This window comes from Pongo abelii, chromosome 3 (genome assembly GCF_028885655.2).
Source record: "Pongo abelii isolate AG06213 chromosome 3, NHGRI_mPonAbe1-v2.0_pri, whole genome shotgun sequence".
Taxonomy (NCBI): Eukaryota; Metazoa; Chordata; class Mammalia; order Primates; family Hominidae; genus Pongo; species Pongo abelii.
The window spans coordinates 38,072,690-38,091,685 of NC_071988.2; the positions used below are offsets into that span (position 1 = coordinate 38,072,690).

General features: G+C 44.8%; 1 pseudogene; it reads right to left on the minus strand.

Annotated features, from left to right (window-relative positions):
* Positions 1 to 4,140: 4,140 nt before the first annotated feature.
* Positions 4,141 to 5,673, minus strand: LOC134761338 (basic proline-rich protein-like; annotated as a pseudogene).
* Between the last annotated feature and the right edge of the window lie 13,323 nt (positions 5,674 to 18,996).

Here is an 18,996-nt window from a genome sequence, read left to right on the forward strand (position 1 = left end):
GTGATTCCAGGAGAGAATACTTCTGCATGGCATCCAGTTGCTACCTGGCAGGAGAGTGTTTGCCTTTGAGAGAGGTGGGGGCAGGGGTATCAAATTCTCCTGGGAAAGACAGGAAGTTTGCCAGCGCCACCCGGAGCAGAAAAAAAGTGTGGCGGTATCAATAAAGATGACAATAGCAAGAGATTTCCTTTTTTCCTCAGAGTCCTGGCCTGCATGAATAGGTGAAATCACAACAGCTAAGATTCAGTGAGTGCTTCCTGTGTAGGCCACGCACTGCGCTTAGGACCACACGCATGGGTTCGTTGAATGCACTCAACGACCCTATGGCATGGATTTTATTATTTTCATTTTTCAGGTGAGAAAACCATGGTACAGAGAAAAGTAAATCGCTTCCCCAGGGGCTGCTCAGCCCCCAGGAGGCAGAACTAGAGTCTGAACCCAAGCGATTTTCTATGGCCCTTCCCTACAAGCTGGCAATGGAGTATTTCTCTTTATGGTCCCTCTCATTTAATTTTGAATCAGATGTCTTATGCCAAAGTATACACAGAAAGGACACCACTTTGGAAGGTATCTTTGTCCATTCTGGCTACTATAACAAAATACCATAAACTGGGTGTCTTTTTTTTTTTTTTTTTTTGACAGAGTCTTGCTCTGTCGCCCAGGCTGGAGTGCAGTGGTGCTATCTTGGGCTCACTGCAAGCTCAGCCTCCTGGGTTCACGCCATTCTCCTGCCTCAGCCTCCTGAGTAGCTGGGAATACAGGTGCCCACCACCACGCCCGGCTAATTTTTTGTATTTTTTTTTAGTAGAGACGGAGTTTCACCGTGTTAGCCAGGATGGTCTCAATCTCCTGACCTCATGATCCGCCCACCTCAGCCTCCCAAAGTGCTGGGATTACAGGCATGAGCCACCGCGCCCGGCCATCTGGATGTCTTATAAACAACAGAAATTCATTTCTCACAGTTCCGGAGGCTGGAACTCCAAAATCAAGGCACAGGCAGAGCTGGCATCTGGCAAGGTTCTGCCCTCTAGTTCATAGATGGTGTCTTTTCACTGTGTCCTCCCAAGGTGGAAGGGGTGGGAGGTCTCTCTTGGGCATCTTTGATGAGGGCATTCTTCCCATTCAGGAGGCCTCTGCCTTCATGACCTAATCACCTCCCAAAGACCCAGCTCCCAATACCATCACCTTAGGGGGTAGGATTTCAACATGGATTTTAGGGAAACACAAACATTCAGACCATAGCAGAGGGGCTGAGAGACCCCTGAAGCCTGCTAAGGCTCCTGAGAGCAGCTGACAAATGTATAGGATTTTGAAGAAACTTTTAAAGTCCCAGGGCAATCAACTTTATTCCTGCTCTGAGTCTGAGAGGTCCCCATTCAAAGTTACCCCCTCATTCAGTCTTTTTTTGTTGTTGTTGTTAAATTTTGAGACAGGATCTCACCCAGGCTAGAATGCAGTGGCACAATCACGGCTCACGGCAGCCTCCACCTCCCAGACTCAAGGGATCCTCGCACCTCAGCCTCCTGAGTAGCTGGGACTACAGGTACACGCCACCGTGCTTGGCTAATTTTTGTATTTTTTGTAGTGACAGGGTTTTGCCATGTAGCCCAGGCTGGTGTGGAACTCCTGGGCTCAAGCAGTCCACCCACCTTGACTTCCCAAAATGCTGGGATTACAGGCCTGAGCCCCTAACTCCGTCCTTATTGCACAGCATTAAAAGGGTGGAAGGAGCACTTCACAGAGCCGTTCTCCTCCTCCCACCACCGTGAGAGGTACAAATTCTATCAAACCTCGTCTCCTGGCCTCTCTGCCTCTGGTGCAGGTTGAGGTTTGGCCTTCAGGGATTGCTCCACTGAGCTAATTTCTTGCAAAGGATGTGACAAAGGTCACTAGAGAGAAAACACCTCAGCACGTGTTCCAAAGGGCTAATGCGGTGAGTTCAGCACGGCCCCATCAGCATGCAGACCATGTGAGAGGACTCATGCATGGGAGGCCACCCACGAGCAGGGCTATTTTAATAGAATGTCTTCGGGGTGTGGTGAGAAAAACCCCCACTTGGAGTGTTACTGGTTCATCTGGAATCAGGCAGCGCTGTTATAAGCCTGGGGCCTATACTGGCTTCCTGGGATTCTGCTTATTGATACACATTGTAGGTCCTCCAAGAACGGTCCTGAATCATTCCCTTGGTTATGTCCATGCACCGGATCATTCCTTTGATTAGTACACTGTAAATACTTCAAGAATGCTAGAGAAAGTTTTGAGATCAGAGCCTTTCCCACAAAAGGTCAGGAGTTCCAGTTCTCAATAAGCAGAGGTATCTGTGGTTAGAGGGAGCCCAGAAAATGCGGGCTGTGTGCGCCCCCTGCTGGAGATGGAGGCCCAGGCACGTGGGGCTTCTAGTTCAGGGCCGGGGTCCTGTTGAGGGTTCTCGGAGCACCTTCTCGCGGCTCAGAGGGTTCTTCTTCCTGTCCTTCCAGGGCTGCCTTGCGTGAGAGCAGGACTGCTAAGGGTAATGTGGCAATCTAGAGCCAGATTGCCGGGGTTCGAATCCTGCTTCTGCAACTGCTGTGTAACTTTCGGCAGGTCATTAAACCTCTCTGTGCCTCGCCTTCCTCATCTATAAAGTTGGGATGATCGTATTAGAGCCTACCTCAGAGAGTACTTATGAGACATAAACGAGATAACGTCTCAAACACTGAGGCACAAACGAGGCAACATGTCAAAACATTTAGAATAGTGCCTGGCACATAGGGAGTGTTATGTGTTAACTATATATTAATTATTGCTATTATTAATATCATCATCATAATTCTCTTGGTTATTAATAAAATCTAAGAGAAAGTTTTTCTCCTCTCTCTCAGCCCTAAGGGTCGCTTTCACGGGCATCAGAAATTCTAACAATCCCAGAGCTAGGATTACAGGCGTGAGCCACCGCACTAGGCTCATTATTCTAGATACTAGGAGGAGGGAGGAAACTGCTAACTCTATTCCAATAAAAACATCTTCCTCGAAGAAAAAAGGTAAGCCAAGTACAGTGGCCATGCCCATAATCCTGGCACTTTGGGAAGCTAAGGTGGGAGATCACTTGAGGCCAGAAGTTTGAGACCAGCCTAGGCAACCTAGCAAGACTCCCCCTCTACAAAAAAATTTAAAAATTGACACATGCCTGTGGTCCCCGCTACTCGGGAGGCTGAGGTGTGACGATCATTTGAACCCATGAGTTTGCAGCTACAGTGAGCTGTGATTGCACCACTGCACTGCAGCTTGGGCAACAGAGTGAAACACTGTCTCTAAATAAATAAATAAATAAATAAATAAATAAATAAATAAATAATTTTTAATTAAAAAGAAAAGGAAAAAAGGCAGAATAACTTTCATATCAGCCAGGCACTTCCAAAGTTTGTTGGGCTTGTTGGTTGTCTCTGATAGCAAAATAATCTATAGACTGCCTTTTATTTCTGCTTTTGGGAAAATTTAATAAAGTTTGGTTTCTGAGGTAGTAACCTCAATTTAACAATTTGTTTTCTTAAGAATATGAAGATTGTATATATGTCTCTTCACATGTATGCTTATGCCTTATGTATATATACACATATGTGTATTTGTGCAAACATGTATACATCTATATTCCATTTTAGGCATTTGGCATATGCTTACAAAGATACATAAACATATATATTGTGAACATGTTTAAGACTATATAGGCCAGATTGGTGGCTCACATCTGTAATCTCAGCACTTTGGGAGGCTGAGGCAGGCGGATCACTTGAGATCAGGAGTTTGAGAACAGCCTGGCCAACATGGCGAGACCCCATCTCTACTAAAAACACAAAAAAATTAGCCAGACATGGTGGCAGGCACCTGGAGTCCCAGCTATTTGGGAGGCTAAGGCACGAGAATTGCTTGAACCTGGGAGGCGGAGGTTGCAGTGAGCCGAGATTGCACCACTGCACTCCAGACTGAATGACAGAACAAGACTCTGTCAAAAAAAAAAAACAAAAAAAGACTATATAAACACATACATACAGAATGCCTTATAGATGTTTATGCCCCTTTGAGTGGAACACTGGTGGTTGTGGGGAGGAAGGCACACATAGAAGAGGTAAAAATAGCCATAGGGTTCCCCAGGGGACGATATTCTCAAGAAATTTGGAAGTTCAGCAGGGCACAGCTTAGAAAGGGAGGTGATGGTGGTGGTGGTGGTGGTGGTGGTGTTGATGATGGTGATGATGGTGGTGATGGTGGTGGTGGTGGTGATGGTAGTGGTGATGGTGGTGGTGATGATGGTGGTGGTAATGGTGGGATGGTGGTGGTGGTGGTGGTAATGGTGGGATGGTGGTGGTGGTGATGATGGTGGTGGAGGTGGTGGTGATGGTTGTGGAGGTGGTGGTAGAGGTGGTGGTGGTGATGGTGGCAGTGGTGGTAGAGGTGGTGGTGGTAATGGTGGTGGTGGTGATGGTGATCATTGTGGTTATGATGGTTGTGGTGGCAGTGGTGGTGGTGGTGATGGTGGTGGTGCTAGAGGTGGTGGTGATGATGGTGGTGCTGGTGGTGGTGGTAATGATGGGATGGTGGTGGTGATCTTGGTGGTGGTAGTGGTGGTGGTGGTAGTGATGGTAGTGGTGGTAGTGATGGTGATGGTGGTAGTGATGGTGGTGGTGATCATGGTGGTGGTGGTGGTGATAATGGTGGAGGTGGTGGTGATGGTGGTAGAGGCGGTGGTGATGGTGGTAGAGGTGGTGGTGATGGTGGCAATGGTGGTAGAGGTGGTGGTGATGGTGGTAATGGTGATGGTGGTGGTGGTGATGGTGGTGGTGTTAATGGTGTTGGTGATGATCATGGTGGTGGTGATGGTGATGGTGGTGGAGGTGGCAGTTGTGGTGGTGGTGGTAGAGGTGGCAGTGATAGTGGTAGTAGTGGTGGAGATGGTGATAGTAGAGGTGGTAGTGGTGGTAGAGGTGGCGGCAGTGGTGGTGGTAGTGGTGGCAGTGGCAGCAGTGGCAGTGGAGGTGGTGGAGGTGGTGGTGGTGGTAGAGGTGGTGGTGATGGTGGTGATGGTGGTGCTACTGGTGGTGGTGGTGATCAAGGTGGTGATGATGGTGATGGTTTTGGAGGCAGTGGTGGTGGTGGTGATGGTTGTGGTGGTAGTGTTGGTGATGGTGGTGGAGGTGGTGGTGGTAGAAGTGGCGGTGTTGGTGGTGGTGATGGTGTTGTTGTTGGTGGTGGTGGTGGAGGCAGTGGTGGTGGTGGTGATGGTGGTGGTGGTGGTGTTGATGGTGTTGGTGGTGGTGGTGATGGTGGTGGAGGCAGTGGTGGTGGTGATGGTGGTGGTAGTGGTGTTGGTGGTGGTGATGGTGTTGTTGGTGGTGGTGGTGATGGTGAAGGTGGTGGTGGTGGTGATGGTGATGGTGGTGGTACTGGTGGTGCTGGTGGTGGTGGTGGTGATGGTGGTGGTGGTGTTAGTGGTGGTGATGGTGTTGGTGGTGATGGTGATGATGGTGGTGGTGGTGGTGGTGATCATTGTGGTTGTGTTGGTAGCAGAGGTGGTGGTGGTGGTGGTGTTGATGGTGTTGGTGGTGGTGGTGATGGTGGTGGTAGTGGTGTTGGTGGTGGTGATGGTGGTGGTGGTGGTGGTGGTGGTGGTGATGGTGGTGGTAGTGGTGTTGGTGGTGGTGATGGTGTTGGTGGTGATGGTGATGATGATGGTGGTGGTGATTGTGGTGGTTGTGGTGGTAGTGGAGGTGGTGATGGTAGCGGTGGTGGTGATAGTGATGGTGCTGGTGATGGTGTTGATGGTGGTAGTGGTGATCCTGGTGCTTGTGGTGGTAGTGGTGATGGTGTTGGTGGTGTTGATGATTGTGTTGTTGGTGGCAATGGTGGTGGTAGTGGTGGTGGTGGTGGTGATGGTGTTGGTGGTGATGGTGATGATGGTGGTGGTGGTGACCATGGTGGTTGTGGTGGTAATGGAGGTGGTGATGGTGGTGGTGGTGATAGTGATGGTGCTGGTGGTGGTGTTGGTAGTGGTGATGGTACTGGTGGTGGCAGTGGTGTTGGTCCTGGTGGTGATGGTGATGGTGGTGGTGATGGTGGTGGTGGCAGTGGTAGTGATAGTGATGATGGTAGTCCCGGTGGTGGTGGTGGTGGTGGTGCTGATGGTGGTGATTTTGGTGCTGGTGGTGGTGATGGTTGTGCTGGTGGTGGTAGTGCTGGTGGTGGTGGTGTTCATGGTGATGGTGATGGTGGTTGTGGTGGTGGTGGTAATGGTGGTGGAAGCAGTGGTGGTGGTGACAGTGATGGTGGTGGTGGTGAGAGTGTTGGTGATGGTGGTGGTGGTGATGGTAGTGGTGATGGTGGTGGTGGTGATGCTGGTGATGGTGATGGTGGTGGTCGTGGTGATGATGGTAGTGGTGATGGTGGTGGTTGTGGTGATAGTGGTGGTACTGGTGGTGGTCGTGGTGGTGATGGTGGTGGTGATGGTGGTGGTGGTGGTAGTTGTGATGGTGGTGATGGTGGTGGTGGTGGTGATGGTGGTAGTGCTGGTGGTGGTGTTAGAGATGGTGGTGATGATGGTGGTTGAGCTAGTGGTGATGGTGGTGGTGGCAGTGGTGGTGGTACTGGTGGTGGTGGTGGTAGTGGTAGTGGTGGCGGTGATGGTAGAGGTGGGGGTGGTGTTGGTCATGGTGATGATTGTGGTACTGGTGGTGGTGGTGGTGGAGCTGGTGGTGATGGTGGTGGCAGCATTGGTGATGGTGGTGGTAGAGGTGGTGGTAATGGTGGTGGAGGTGGTGGTGGTGGTGGTAGAGGTGGTGGTGGTGGTAGAGGTGGTGGTGATGGTGATGGTGGTAGATGTGGTGGTGATTTGGTATATCTACATGATGCAGCAGGCTAGCAGAAGATCCCAAAAAGTTGATTTCAAGAGTACCTGATGGTTGTGGTAGAACCAGCTTTGCCATTCTTTTGCCAGGAAAATCTTGTGCTTGGCATCACTACTTGTGGCACGCCTGTTCCGAGCCCTAGACTAAGTGCCCTCTCTCAGCCTCCATAGCACCCTGTACCACTCACTCCTACCATAGTGTCTGTCACTCTCTTGTCTGACCTCTTAGTAGAATGGAAGCTCGATGAGAGTGAGTAGAGCTTTTCCTTTTCACTTCTGCCTCTCTAGCTGTCAATACATTGCTTGGCACAGAGTTGGCACACTGTAAATACTTGTTGCATGGATGAATGGATAAGCAGATAGGTGCACACATGCATGAATGAATGAACAAATGAATAAGTGAGTAAATGAATAAAAAAGAGTCAGAGGGCTGCAAGCCTGGAACTGGGAATTATTCCTACCTGAGGAGCTCCAGAGAGCAAGAGCAAGAACTGGGGATTTACCATCTGGTGGGGTTTGCCTCCTGGTAGAATGACAGATCAGTGGCAATGGCACTTTACCATAGCCCAAGGACATAAAGCGTTCCGATTCAGGAAGCCTCTTGAGACTGAAGAACCTCCTAGCTGAGAAGATATTTGTCCAAGGCAGTCCTAGCCAGATGGGAAGTCATTTTGGATGAAGTCACCCTGTGGTAGTTGAAAAACACAATAAGGTCAACACCTACTCTGCGATGACAGCATGCATCTTCCCTCTAGTGTTCAAAGCTTACTTTGGCCTTGTGAAGTAGGCATGATTATTCTATAAAGAAGGTTACACCCAAAGATGCAGAGTGGCTGGCTAGTAAGTACAGAGTCAGGATTCAAACCAGCTCTGTTGGCTCCAGTATCCCCTGTGGCTACTTGGGAAAGCAGGATTGATGAAAAACGGAAGAAATTCTGTTGGTTAGAGAAACACTTGCTGCTGTAGCAAACTCTGAAATTCGTAATTGCTCCAACAATAGACGTGTGTTTCTCATGTAAAGTCTCAAATGGGATTCCTGGTGAGCAGATGGGCCTTCTCCAAGAAGAGATTCAGGAACCTGTGCTCCCTCCATCCTGTGGTACCATTAACTTCAGACATGACTTCAAGCTGCCACACCCATCTGCTTCGAACTGGCAGCAAGGAAGAGCCTGGGGGAATGGGAGATTTTGTGGATCAGATGTAGAGGTGGCACATGTCACTTCTAATCACCCTTTGGCTGTAACTCAATTACTTGGCCAGTGCTTACCAGCGATGTAACTTCAACAGAGTCTGCAAAATACAGTGCAGCTCTGTGCCAGGAGAAAGGAGGCAATGAGTTTGGTGAAGCTAGGCAATCTCCACCACAACCCATACCCAACAATTGGGGACAGCAATGAGATTCCAGGACAGCAAAAACCCAGCTCAGCCCTCCACTAGGGTATAGTAGCCCTGTAGGTAAGCTTGCAGGAAGTCAAAATTTGAAGCCCTATCTTGGGCTGCACACATGCCTAAAGCCTTGTTTATTTTATCCCCTTCTTTGGGGAACTGTTCCTCTCGAACTTCAATAATGCCAATCCTAGTATCCCTAGACCCCTAGCTAGAGGTAAGCATATGACTCAGGTTTAAGGGTGGGCATTCAGGGATCGGTTTAGGGAAGGTCATATGATCCTAGAAGAGCCTATTGGCATGCTTCCCTAACCAATCAAGAAGGCTTTGCTCCTAATTGTCTGGTTATAGGGCTGCAAGGATGGAAGTGAGGAGTGGTCTGACATCATGCCTGCACCCTCAATGGAGAAAGCCAGAAGAAAGAAGGCAGCATGCAGAAAAGAGCAGAGAAAGAAAGAGAGAAATGACAGCAATGACAGTGTTCAAGTCCCTGGCTCTTTAAGGCTAGGCTACTCCTCCCCTGCTTTTTTTTTTTTTTTTTTTTTGACAGAGTCTCACTCTGTGCCCAGGCTAGAGTGCAGTGGCACAATCTCAGTTCACTGAAACCTCCACCTCTGGGGTTCAAGCGATTATCCTGCCTCAGCCTCCCGAGTAGCTGGGACTACAAGTATGCACCACCATGTCCAGCTAGTTTTTGTACTTTTAGTAGAGACGGGATTTCACCATGTTGGCCAGGCTGGTCTCAAGCTCCTGACTTCAAGTGACCCACCCACCTCAGCTTCCCAAAGTGCTGGGATTACAGGCGGGAGCTACCGCACCCGGCCACCCCTGCCATTTCTATGGTTTGATTATATAACCCAATATATTCCCTCTTTGCTTAATCTAGTTCAAGTTGAGTCACTTGCAATCCTAAGATTTATGAGTTAACACATCCAACATGCCAGACACCAAGAGAGATTCTAGCAGGTAAATGGGCTTCAACAACAAATCCGTATCAACTCCCACAATGCTTTTGTCCAGTGTTAGCTCTGCTCATGTGTATTCTCTCTCTCTCTCTCTCTCTCTCTCACACACACACACACAAACCGTCTTGCACACTGGGTGTCCCCCCCAAATGATACATTGAAGTTCTAACTCCCAGTAACTCAGAATGTGACCTTCTTTGGAAATAGGTCCATTACAGAGGTCATCATATTGAAACGAAGTCATTATGGTAGGCTTCATCTGGTGTGACTTATGAAAGAGAGAAATTCAGACACAAAGACACGCACACACAGAGGGAAGATGATGTGATGAGACATCATCAGGGAAATGGACAATGACACGTGAAGATGAAGGCAGAGATTGGGATGAAAAGCAGTAGGTATTTGTCTTTGTAAGTTCTCTGGAAAGGCCTTGAGAAATTTCATTTCTCTCGTCATACCATGTATGTACAGGTATGTGTATATGTATGTGCATGTATCTAAACATTCTATGTGGGAAAACGAGTAGAAGAAGATTAAGGCAATCTAGTGTACAGATGGTGTGTGTGTGTGTGTGTGTGTGTGTGTGTGTGTGTTTTGGACATGGGGAAGAAGGTTTCCATAATAATGGTAATACTAATTTCCATTTGTTATTATCTGCTTTAGGACAGATATTATTCTTAGTAAATTTTTTTTTCTTTCTTCTTTTACAAGATCCTACAGCTAGCGTGTCAGATATTACTCTTGGACATAATATAGACATGATTTCATTTAGTTCCAGTAAGGAGCAGTGTGTCTTGATTTGAGGTCAGTTTGGCCGGGCGTGGTGGCTCACGCCTGTAATCCCAGGACTTTGGGAGGCTGAGGCAGGCGGATCACGAAATCAGGAGATCAAGACCATCCTGGCCAACATGGCAAAACCCCGTCTCTACTAAAATACAAAAAAAAAAAAAAAAAAATTAGCCAGGTGTGATGGCACGCGCCTATAGTCCCAGCTACTCGGGAGGCTGAGGCAGGGGAATAGCGTGAACCTGAGAGGCGGAGGTTGCAGTGAGCCAAGATCACGCCACTGCACTCCAGCCTAGGCGACAGAGCAAGACTCCATCTCAAAAAAAAAAAAAAAAAAGAAGTCCGTTCATACCTGAGTTTGCATCTCAGTTCTGCTGTTTATTAGCTATCTGGCCTGAGTCAGATTACTTAACTCCCATGAGCCCTATTTTCTCTATGGAATAATAATGTCTATTCCATGGAATTTCAGTAAAATTAATGCAATAATATATATAAATTGGAACCAACCCAAATGCCCATCAGTGACAGACTGAATTAAGAAAATGTGGCACATATACACCATGGAATACTATGCAGCCATAAAAAAGGATGAGCTCATGTCCTTTATAGGGACATGGATGAAGCTGGAAACCATCATTCTGAGCAAACTATGGCAAGGACAGAAAACCAAACACTGCATGTTCTCACTCATAGGTAGGAATTGAACAATGAGAACACATGGACACAGGAAGGGGAACATCACACACCAGGGCCTGCCAGGGGGTGGGGCGAGGGGGGAGGGATAGCATTAGGAGATATACCTAATGTAAATGAGGAGTTAACGGGTGCAGCACACCAACATGACACATGTATACATATGTAACAAACCTGCACGTTGTGCACATGTACCCTAGAACTTAAAGTAAAATAATAAAAAATAATAAAAATATAAATAAAATAAAAATAAATTGGGTGGCCTATAGGAAGGCCCCTAGTAACTGTTTGATACTATCATTCATCTTCAGAATCACCCTCTATGACAGGCATTTATAATTCCCATTTCTCAAATGAGGAAACGAAATCCCACCCAACTGGTAAGTGACAAAGAACTAAATTAGATGCAGATCTCCCTGGTAGCTCCAAAGCCAAGGTCTCTCTCCTGCACAATCCTCCTTGACAAGGAAAAGATGGAAAGGGCAATAATTTGTCAGTACAACACAGTCATGTTTTAGGTGAATTTGAGTTACATGTATTTGAAATTGTGTAATACAGAACATTTATAAGGTCTCATTTTGTGCTCAAAATGAGAAATGGTGCAAATCCCCCAAATTAAAATAAAATCAAGAATCACTCATGTCAAAGCTGCTCAGACAAGTGAATTGTAAACTGTGCCACTTCAGTTCTAAAACAGAAACCCTCTCTTCCTTTTGCAGATATCTCATAGACTACGCTGCTGTTCACATAGCTCAGAACTCCAAGTGATTTTGGTGACAATTGAAATGTTATTATAATTGAAAATACTTTGTTAACATCCTATGGCCATGTCATGTGAGCATTCATAATGTGATGGCACAGAAAAGCACCAGGAGCAGTGCATTTATTCTGCACTTTAGATGTCGTAAAAAGGCTCTGCAGAAGACCGGACAGCCATTATGATATGATACGCTTATAATTCAGCAGATTGATTTCTGCAAAATATCAGAGATCATGCTGGAGAAATGAAAAGCACCATTAAAAAGCAATTATGTACCCAACTGGTGTAGATTTATGTGCACTGGAAATCTACTCTTTCATACTTTAAATGTATTAATGTGGGAAAAATTGCTTTGAGTTACATAAGTTTTGAATAATGCAGTCTTCAGGAATGTATCCATTGTATAAAATAAACTCATCCTAAAGATATTATCATTTACTTGTAGGAACTAAAATACCCAATGCATTTGGTAAGTAAATTGCTCATGATAATTTATAAATTGAAAGTTTGATTTATACATCAGTCTCTAAGGAGCTTATCATGAGTAACCTCTGGGGACACTGAGGAAAGTGAATTTTTCCAGTTTGTAAGCCTAGGGCCTGCCTTTGTACTGTGGCAACTTAGCATGCACTAGCATGTAGCATATCTGAGTAGATCTCAGTTTTCTCTTTCCATGTTGGCCAAACTCGGACAAGAGCCAAGGCTTTCTGAGAGGCAAGTAGAAGATGTACGGTGGTATACACTATACAGTTAGTAATAGGAGCTACCACTTACTGGGTGATTTTTTGTTTGTTTTTTTTTTTGTACATCAGACATGATTCTAAGTACTTTATGTACATTATTTTATTGACCTAAAAATCTATGTGCATGAACAAATGAATAACCGAAAGCACAGGAATGTTGACTAACTTGTCCAGATTATTAATTAGGATGTGGCAGAGATGATTGTTCTAATATCTCCAATTTATTTTAAATATTTCCATATATACTGTGTGATATCATATGTATTGCTTTCATTAAGCCACAACCCAGGTGGTCAATTCTTTTTTTATTTTTTTTATTTAGAGACAGGGTCTCACTATGTTGCCCAGACTGTCCTGGAGCTCCTGGACTCAAGTGATCCTCCTGCCTCATCCTCCCAAGTAGCGGGATTACAGGCAAACGCCACTGTCCCAGGCCCAGGTGGTCAATTCTAAGCAAGAATTCTAACCCAGGTGGTCATGGGGCAATCGACCCAGGAAGTCTGTGCCCAAGCAGCAGCTGCTATACATGCTTCAGTTATTTGTATCTTGACCAACAGCTACTGTGTTGCCAGTCAGCATAGGGAATGTCAGACACGGGTTTTTATTTCTGATCCTAATGACTTGTCAAATAGCATGATGGATTTTAGAAATAGGCTGTAATTTGGGCATTAAAGGTATTTAAAATATGTGGCTTGGCTAAAGTATTTTACAGATACTCACACAATTGCACAAATAGAATATAATGACCTTTGACTCCTGTAGTCTTCACTGTTGAGCTATAACTCTGGGCTAAAGCCCTAACCGGTTCCATGTAAAGCCATGACTCAGAGGATCACAGCTCACTCTCCATCCAATTCCAGCTGTCAGGGTAACAGAATCCTGTCTCTAGAGGTTCAGCGTGTCTGCTTTGGATGACCTTGTCACGCAATGTAGTAGATGAAGCACCTAAAGTGACAGAGAGTTGGGGCTTCTTTTAGCCTTAAAGAACCAGCTGCAGAAATGGCTCTGGACTTGCCTGCTAATAAATGTTTGCTGAATAAACAAGCAACTACATAAATAAATGTAGCAGAATTATAACCTGGAAGCATAATTGTGAGGAAGGGAGTCGCTTCAAATCTATTCTGAGATTACAGAAGAAACCAAGAGCTGTGTCTGACCAAAGTGACTCAGGTGAGTTTTCAACATGGATATTGAACCCAGAACTGTTTGTCTGCCTCCAGAAGCAGACCTTGCTCTTTAGAGCAAGACCTGTTCTGGAAAAAAAAAAAAAAGCATCATGGTTTCAACTACAGGATCTCACTCTGTTGGTGCAGGCTGGAGTGCAGTGGTGCAATCACGGCTCACTGCAGCCTTGACCTCCAGGGCTCAAGCAATCTTCCCATCTCAGCCTCTTGAGTGGCTCTGACTACATGTGCATGCCACCATGCCTGGCTAATTTTTTTTGTATTTTATAGAGATAGGGTTTTTCCACGTTGCTCAGGCTGGTCTTGAACTCCTGGGCTCAAGCCCACCTGGTTAATTTTTTTTTTTTTTTTTTTTGAGATGAAGTCTTGCTCTGTTGCCCAGGCTGGAGTGCAGTGGCATGATCTCGGCTTACTGCAACCTCCACCCCCAGGTTCAAGCAATTCTCCTGCCTCAGTATCCCAGGTAGCTGGGATTACAGGTGTATGCCACCACGCCTGGCTAATTTTTGTATTTTTAGTAGAGACGGGGTTTCACTGTGTTAGCCAGGCTTGTCTCAAACTCCTGACCTCAAGCGATCAGCCTGCCTTGGCCTCCCAAAGTGCTGGGATTACAGGTGTGAGCCACTGCACCCAGCCTTTTTTTCTTTTTTCTTTTTTTTTTTTTTTTTTGCATTTTATAGAGATGGGCGTTTGCCATGTTGCTCAGGCTGGTCTCGAACTACCAGGCTCAAGCCCGCCTCAGCCTCCCAGTGCTCTGGGATTACAGGCAGAGGCCACCATGCCCAGTGGGTTTCAACTGTTGAAACAGTAAGTAGGTCAAACAAAAGATGATAACCCAAAATTCTGGGAAATAATGGATAGCAGACTCCAAATGGGACCATCATCCCATGATATTGATCTCTCTTGGAAATGACTGGCATAGTTGAGGGGAGAAAAGACTGGTCAGCTCTCGGTGCTTTCCTGTAAGCCCCTACTGCACTCACCTATTTGGGTCAACGGGTCAGAGATGGCCCATACCTTTGACTCATGGAAGTAGGCCGAACCCAGCTGAGATGTTATCAAAAGGAAGTTGGACCAGACATGAATTATGCAGCATGGGATAATTTTTGGGGAGTGCTGTCATAGTTTGAAAACCAGAACACATATTCTCTTCAGGAAGCCATCGTGCTTATCTGCAGAGAGGGTAATGTGTTTCCCATGGCAGGCATCACTTGCTGGGTGTCATGGTCTGTCTCCCTGTCCTCCACTCCTTAGTGTCCGGGTTTAGGTCTGGGTCTCAATACTGTCTGGCTTCTCATATCTCCACCCATGTCCAATGTACTGGATTGTAATGAGATTTTGGACAAATTTGTTTACTTCTGGTTTGATTAGTAAGTTGTGGATAAAACTACCAAGCTACCCCAAACTCTGCTTGACAGCAGGGCATCTTAAATAGTCACCTTGCCATAAATGCTGCCTTCCTCTGCTGAGATGATAAATTATGTTGACTTTTGCAAGGAAATCAACCTTGAATTTCCACAATAAACTCTTTGAATAAATAAACTCGGTCACAATGTTTTATACTTTTTATACACGGCTGAATTCTGGTTACTAATGTTTTATTTAGGACATTTTCATGTGTGTCGGATTGGCCTGTAATTTTCCTTTCTTACAGTGTTGTCAGATTTTGGGACCAAGGGTATACTGGCCTCTTAAAAAAAACTTGAGTTGTTCTATTTTTTTCTATGCTCTGAAAGAGTTTGTGTAAAATTGTTTTTCTTTCTTTTCTTTCTTTCTATCTTTCTTCTTTTTTTCTTTTTCTTTCTTCTTTCTCTCTTCCTTTCTTCCTTTCCTTCTTTCTTTCATCCTTTTTTTTTTTAATAAGGTCTCCCTCTGTCGCCCAGGCTGGAGTGCAGTGGCAAGATCTTGGCTTGCTGCAACCTCCGCTTCCTGGGCTCAAGTGATCCTTCCACCTCAGCCTCCTGAGTAGCTGGGACTACAGGAATGCACCATCACACCCAGTTAATTTTTGTATTTTTGTAGAGATGGGGTTTCACCATGTTGTCCAGGCTGGTCTCAAATTCCGGGCCTCAGGCAATCTGCCCTCCTCAGCCTCTGTATTAGTCCATTTTCACAGTGCTGATAAAGACATACCCAAGACTGGGCAATTTACAAAAGAAAGAGATTTAATTGGACTTACAGTCCCATGAGGCTGGGGGAAGCCTCACAATCATGGTGGAAGGCAAGGAGGAGCAGGTCACGTCTTACATGGATGGCAGCAGGCAAAGAAAGAGAGCATGTGCAGGGGAACTCCTCTTTTTAAAACTACCAGATCTCATGAGACTTATTCACTATCATGAGAACTGCATGGGAAAGACTTGTCCCCATGATTCAATTACCTCCCACTGGGTTCCTCCCACAACATGTGGGAATTCAAGATGAGATTTGGGTGGGGACACAGCCAAACCATATCAGCCTTCCAAAGTGCTGGGATTACAGCCATGAGCCACCATACCGGGCCTACAATTGGTACTATTTCTTACTTAAAGTCTTCATCAAATTCTCTAGTGAAGCAATTTAGGCCTAGAGTTTCATTTGTAGGAAGGATTAAACTACGGATTCTATTTTAAAATGTATTTATTGGACTAATCAGACTTCTCATGTCCACTTTGGCCAGTTATTTTTCTAAGAATTTATCTGATTTATCTAAAAAGTTTGGCTTTATTATTACTTATAATACCACCTTGTGATCTATTTAGCATCTAAGGTGAGATGTTTCCTTTTCCGTTTCCAGTACTGGTGATGTAAGCCTTCTCTGTTTGTTCATGATCATCTTCATCAAGGCTTTATTTTTCACTTTGCTGAATTGTACAGTGTTATCTAGTTCATTTGGCTTTTTAAAAAAATCTTTGTTATGTCCTTCCTTCTATTATACCTTCTTTAAGTGAAATTTTCTGTTTGTCTTCTAATTCCTTCAGGCTTATTGATTTTTAGCTTTTCTTTTTTCTATTCTAAATACTTAACACAAATAGAACACTTATGGAAATATACAATCCTATAACAACAACCAAATTTTGCATCCCAAGAAAAATGTAAAGTTAAGACTGTGTCCACCTAGATTTATTTATTTATCTTAGAAACATGGTCTTGCTATGCTGTCCAGGCTGGAGTGCAGTAGATATTCACAGCAGTGATCAAGCACATGGCAGCCTTGAATTCCTGGGCTCAAGCAACCCTCCTGCCTCAGCCTCCTAAGTAGCTGGACTACAGGCATGCACTCTGTCACCTGGATCTAATTAGAATTAAATTAATGCAGCTCAGTTTATATTTCATCATTACATTATTTGAATTCCATCACTAAAAATACCCATTAAATTTGGTAAATTAAAAACATCAGGCCGGGCACAGTGGCTCACACCTGTAATCCCAGCACTTTGGGAGGCTGAGGTGGGCAGATCACTTGAGGTCAGTAGTTCAAGACCAGCCTGGACAACAGTGAAAACTTGTCTCCACTAAAAATACAAAAATTAGCCAGGCATGGTGGTACATGCCTGTAATCCCAGCTACTCAGGAGGCTGAAGCACAAGAATTGCTTGAACCCGTAGGTGGAGGCTGCAGTGAGCCAAGATGGCACCACTGCACTCTAGCCTGGGTGACAGAGCAAGATTCCGACTGAAAAATAAAATAAAAATACTAAATAAAAATAAATAAAAAAATAAAAACATCATTTACAGTTTTGCCCCCAGCTTTACCAGTCCCACCAAAATAACAGAGAGTGGCTTAAAAAAAAAGATATTAACTCACAAGGACAAAGTAGAAAGGAAAAAGAAATATTTTGGAAGCTGGAGAGCATACAGAACAAGTGATTACCAGCTTAGCTGACCAAAGGAAGCTGGAACCAATTGGGGGCAGCCTGAAGCGGGATGATTTGAGACACAGAACCTCAGAAAGACTCAGGAGTTGGTGGCCCAGGGTGCAATTGAGGCTGAGAACAGAAGACTGGTTACAAGCCTGTATAAACATAGGTGCATAGATGCCCCCAGATCTGCCAACCACTATCTCCAGTCTCAGAAGTCCAGAGTTGACCCTCCAAAGAGGGTTAGCCAGAGAGACTCCAACCTCAGTGACATCACAGCAGGGCACCATATAAACTGGGGATCAAATGGAGTTCTACACCTTGTGGGGCTCATCCCCTTCCCTCCACTCCAGTCTCAGAATGCTAGCAGTCAGGTTTATAATTCTCAAATCAAAAAGGATTTGAGGAAACTGTCTAGATTAAGAGAAAAGACCAAAAGAAACTACAAAATGGGAGTTCCCCAATGAAAGAGCCCAGCAAGATCACTGTACAGAAAAGTCCATCCATTGGTGAGCTCCCTCCAGCTCTCAACACCACCGTGTATGTGCCTGCACACACACACACACGCACACATGCACACATGCACATACATATACACATGCATATACACACACACACTACACAACTTACAATCAGCTTTTTAGTGCTTCACTTTTAAATATGAGAAAAGGGTCAAGGATGACCAAACATCTGAGAAATTTTCTAATAGAAAAACTGAGATAAAAACAAATAAGATTTTTATAAGAGCTCAGTAGAAGCATAAATAATTTTTAAAAAGCAGAAGAAAATTTCAAAAAGCTATAATTGATGTGTTCAGAGAAAAAAAATAAAGGAAATTAGAAAGTTACATGAAGTAGAAATGTCAGAAGATAAAGTTTGGGAAAGTAAAAAAAATTTCAGAGATGGAAAATATACAAAAAAAAAAAAACCCATAAGAAATAACACCAATTTTACACAAACTCTTTCGAGTTTGAGAAAGTAAAAAAAATTTCGGAGATGGTAAATATAGGAAAAAATTAAAGACCTGATGAAGAACTATAATATTCAAATAAAATGGGAGTTCCAGAAAGAGAGAACAGAGAAAATAGAAGGGTTGAAACTATTCAAAAAATAATTCAAGAAAATTCTTCAGGCCGGGCATGGTGGCTCATGCCTGTAATCCCACACTTTGGGAGGCCAAGGCGGGTAGATCACCTGAAGTCAGGAGTTTGAGACCAGCCTTGCCAACATGGTGAAACCCCGCCTCTACTAAAAATGCAAAAATCACCTGGGCATGATGTGGCGTGCCTGTAATTCTAGCTACTTGGAAGGCCGAGACAGGAGAATCACTTGAACTCAAGAGGCGGAAGTTGCAGTGAGCTGAGATCACACCACTGCACTCCAGCTTGGGTGGCAGAGAGAGGCTCTGTCTCAAAAAAAAAAAAAAGGAAATTCTTCAGAGCTGAAGGACATGAGTTTTCATATTGAGAGGCATCACAGGGTCTCCTACATAAGGGGTTTAGAAAGTCCCACACCAAGACACATCATTATAAAATGCTGGAATTCCAAGGACAAAAAGAAGACTCTAAATACATTCAGAAAGGAAATAGTATGCCTCATTAAACAGGTAAAATATCAGACTTCCCAATAGCTGCACTGGAAGCTAGGAGAGCAACACCTTTAAATTTCTAAGGAAAAAATACTTTCAATTTAGAATTCTAAACCTAGTCCAATATCAATCATGTATGAGGTTGAAAGAATTGTATAGATATTCATGATCTGGAAGCTGCA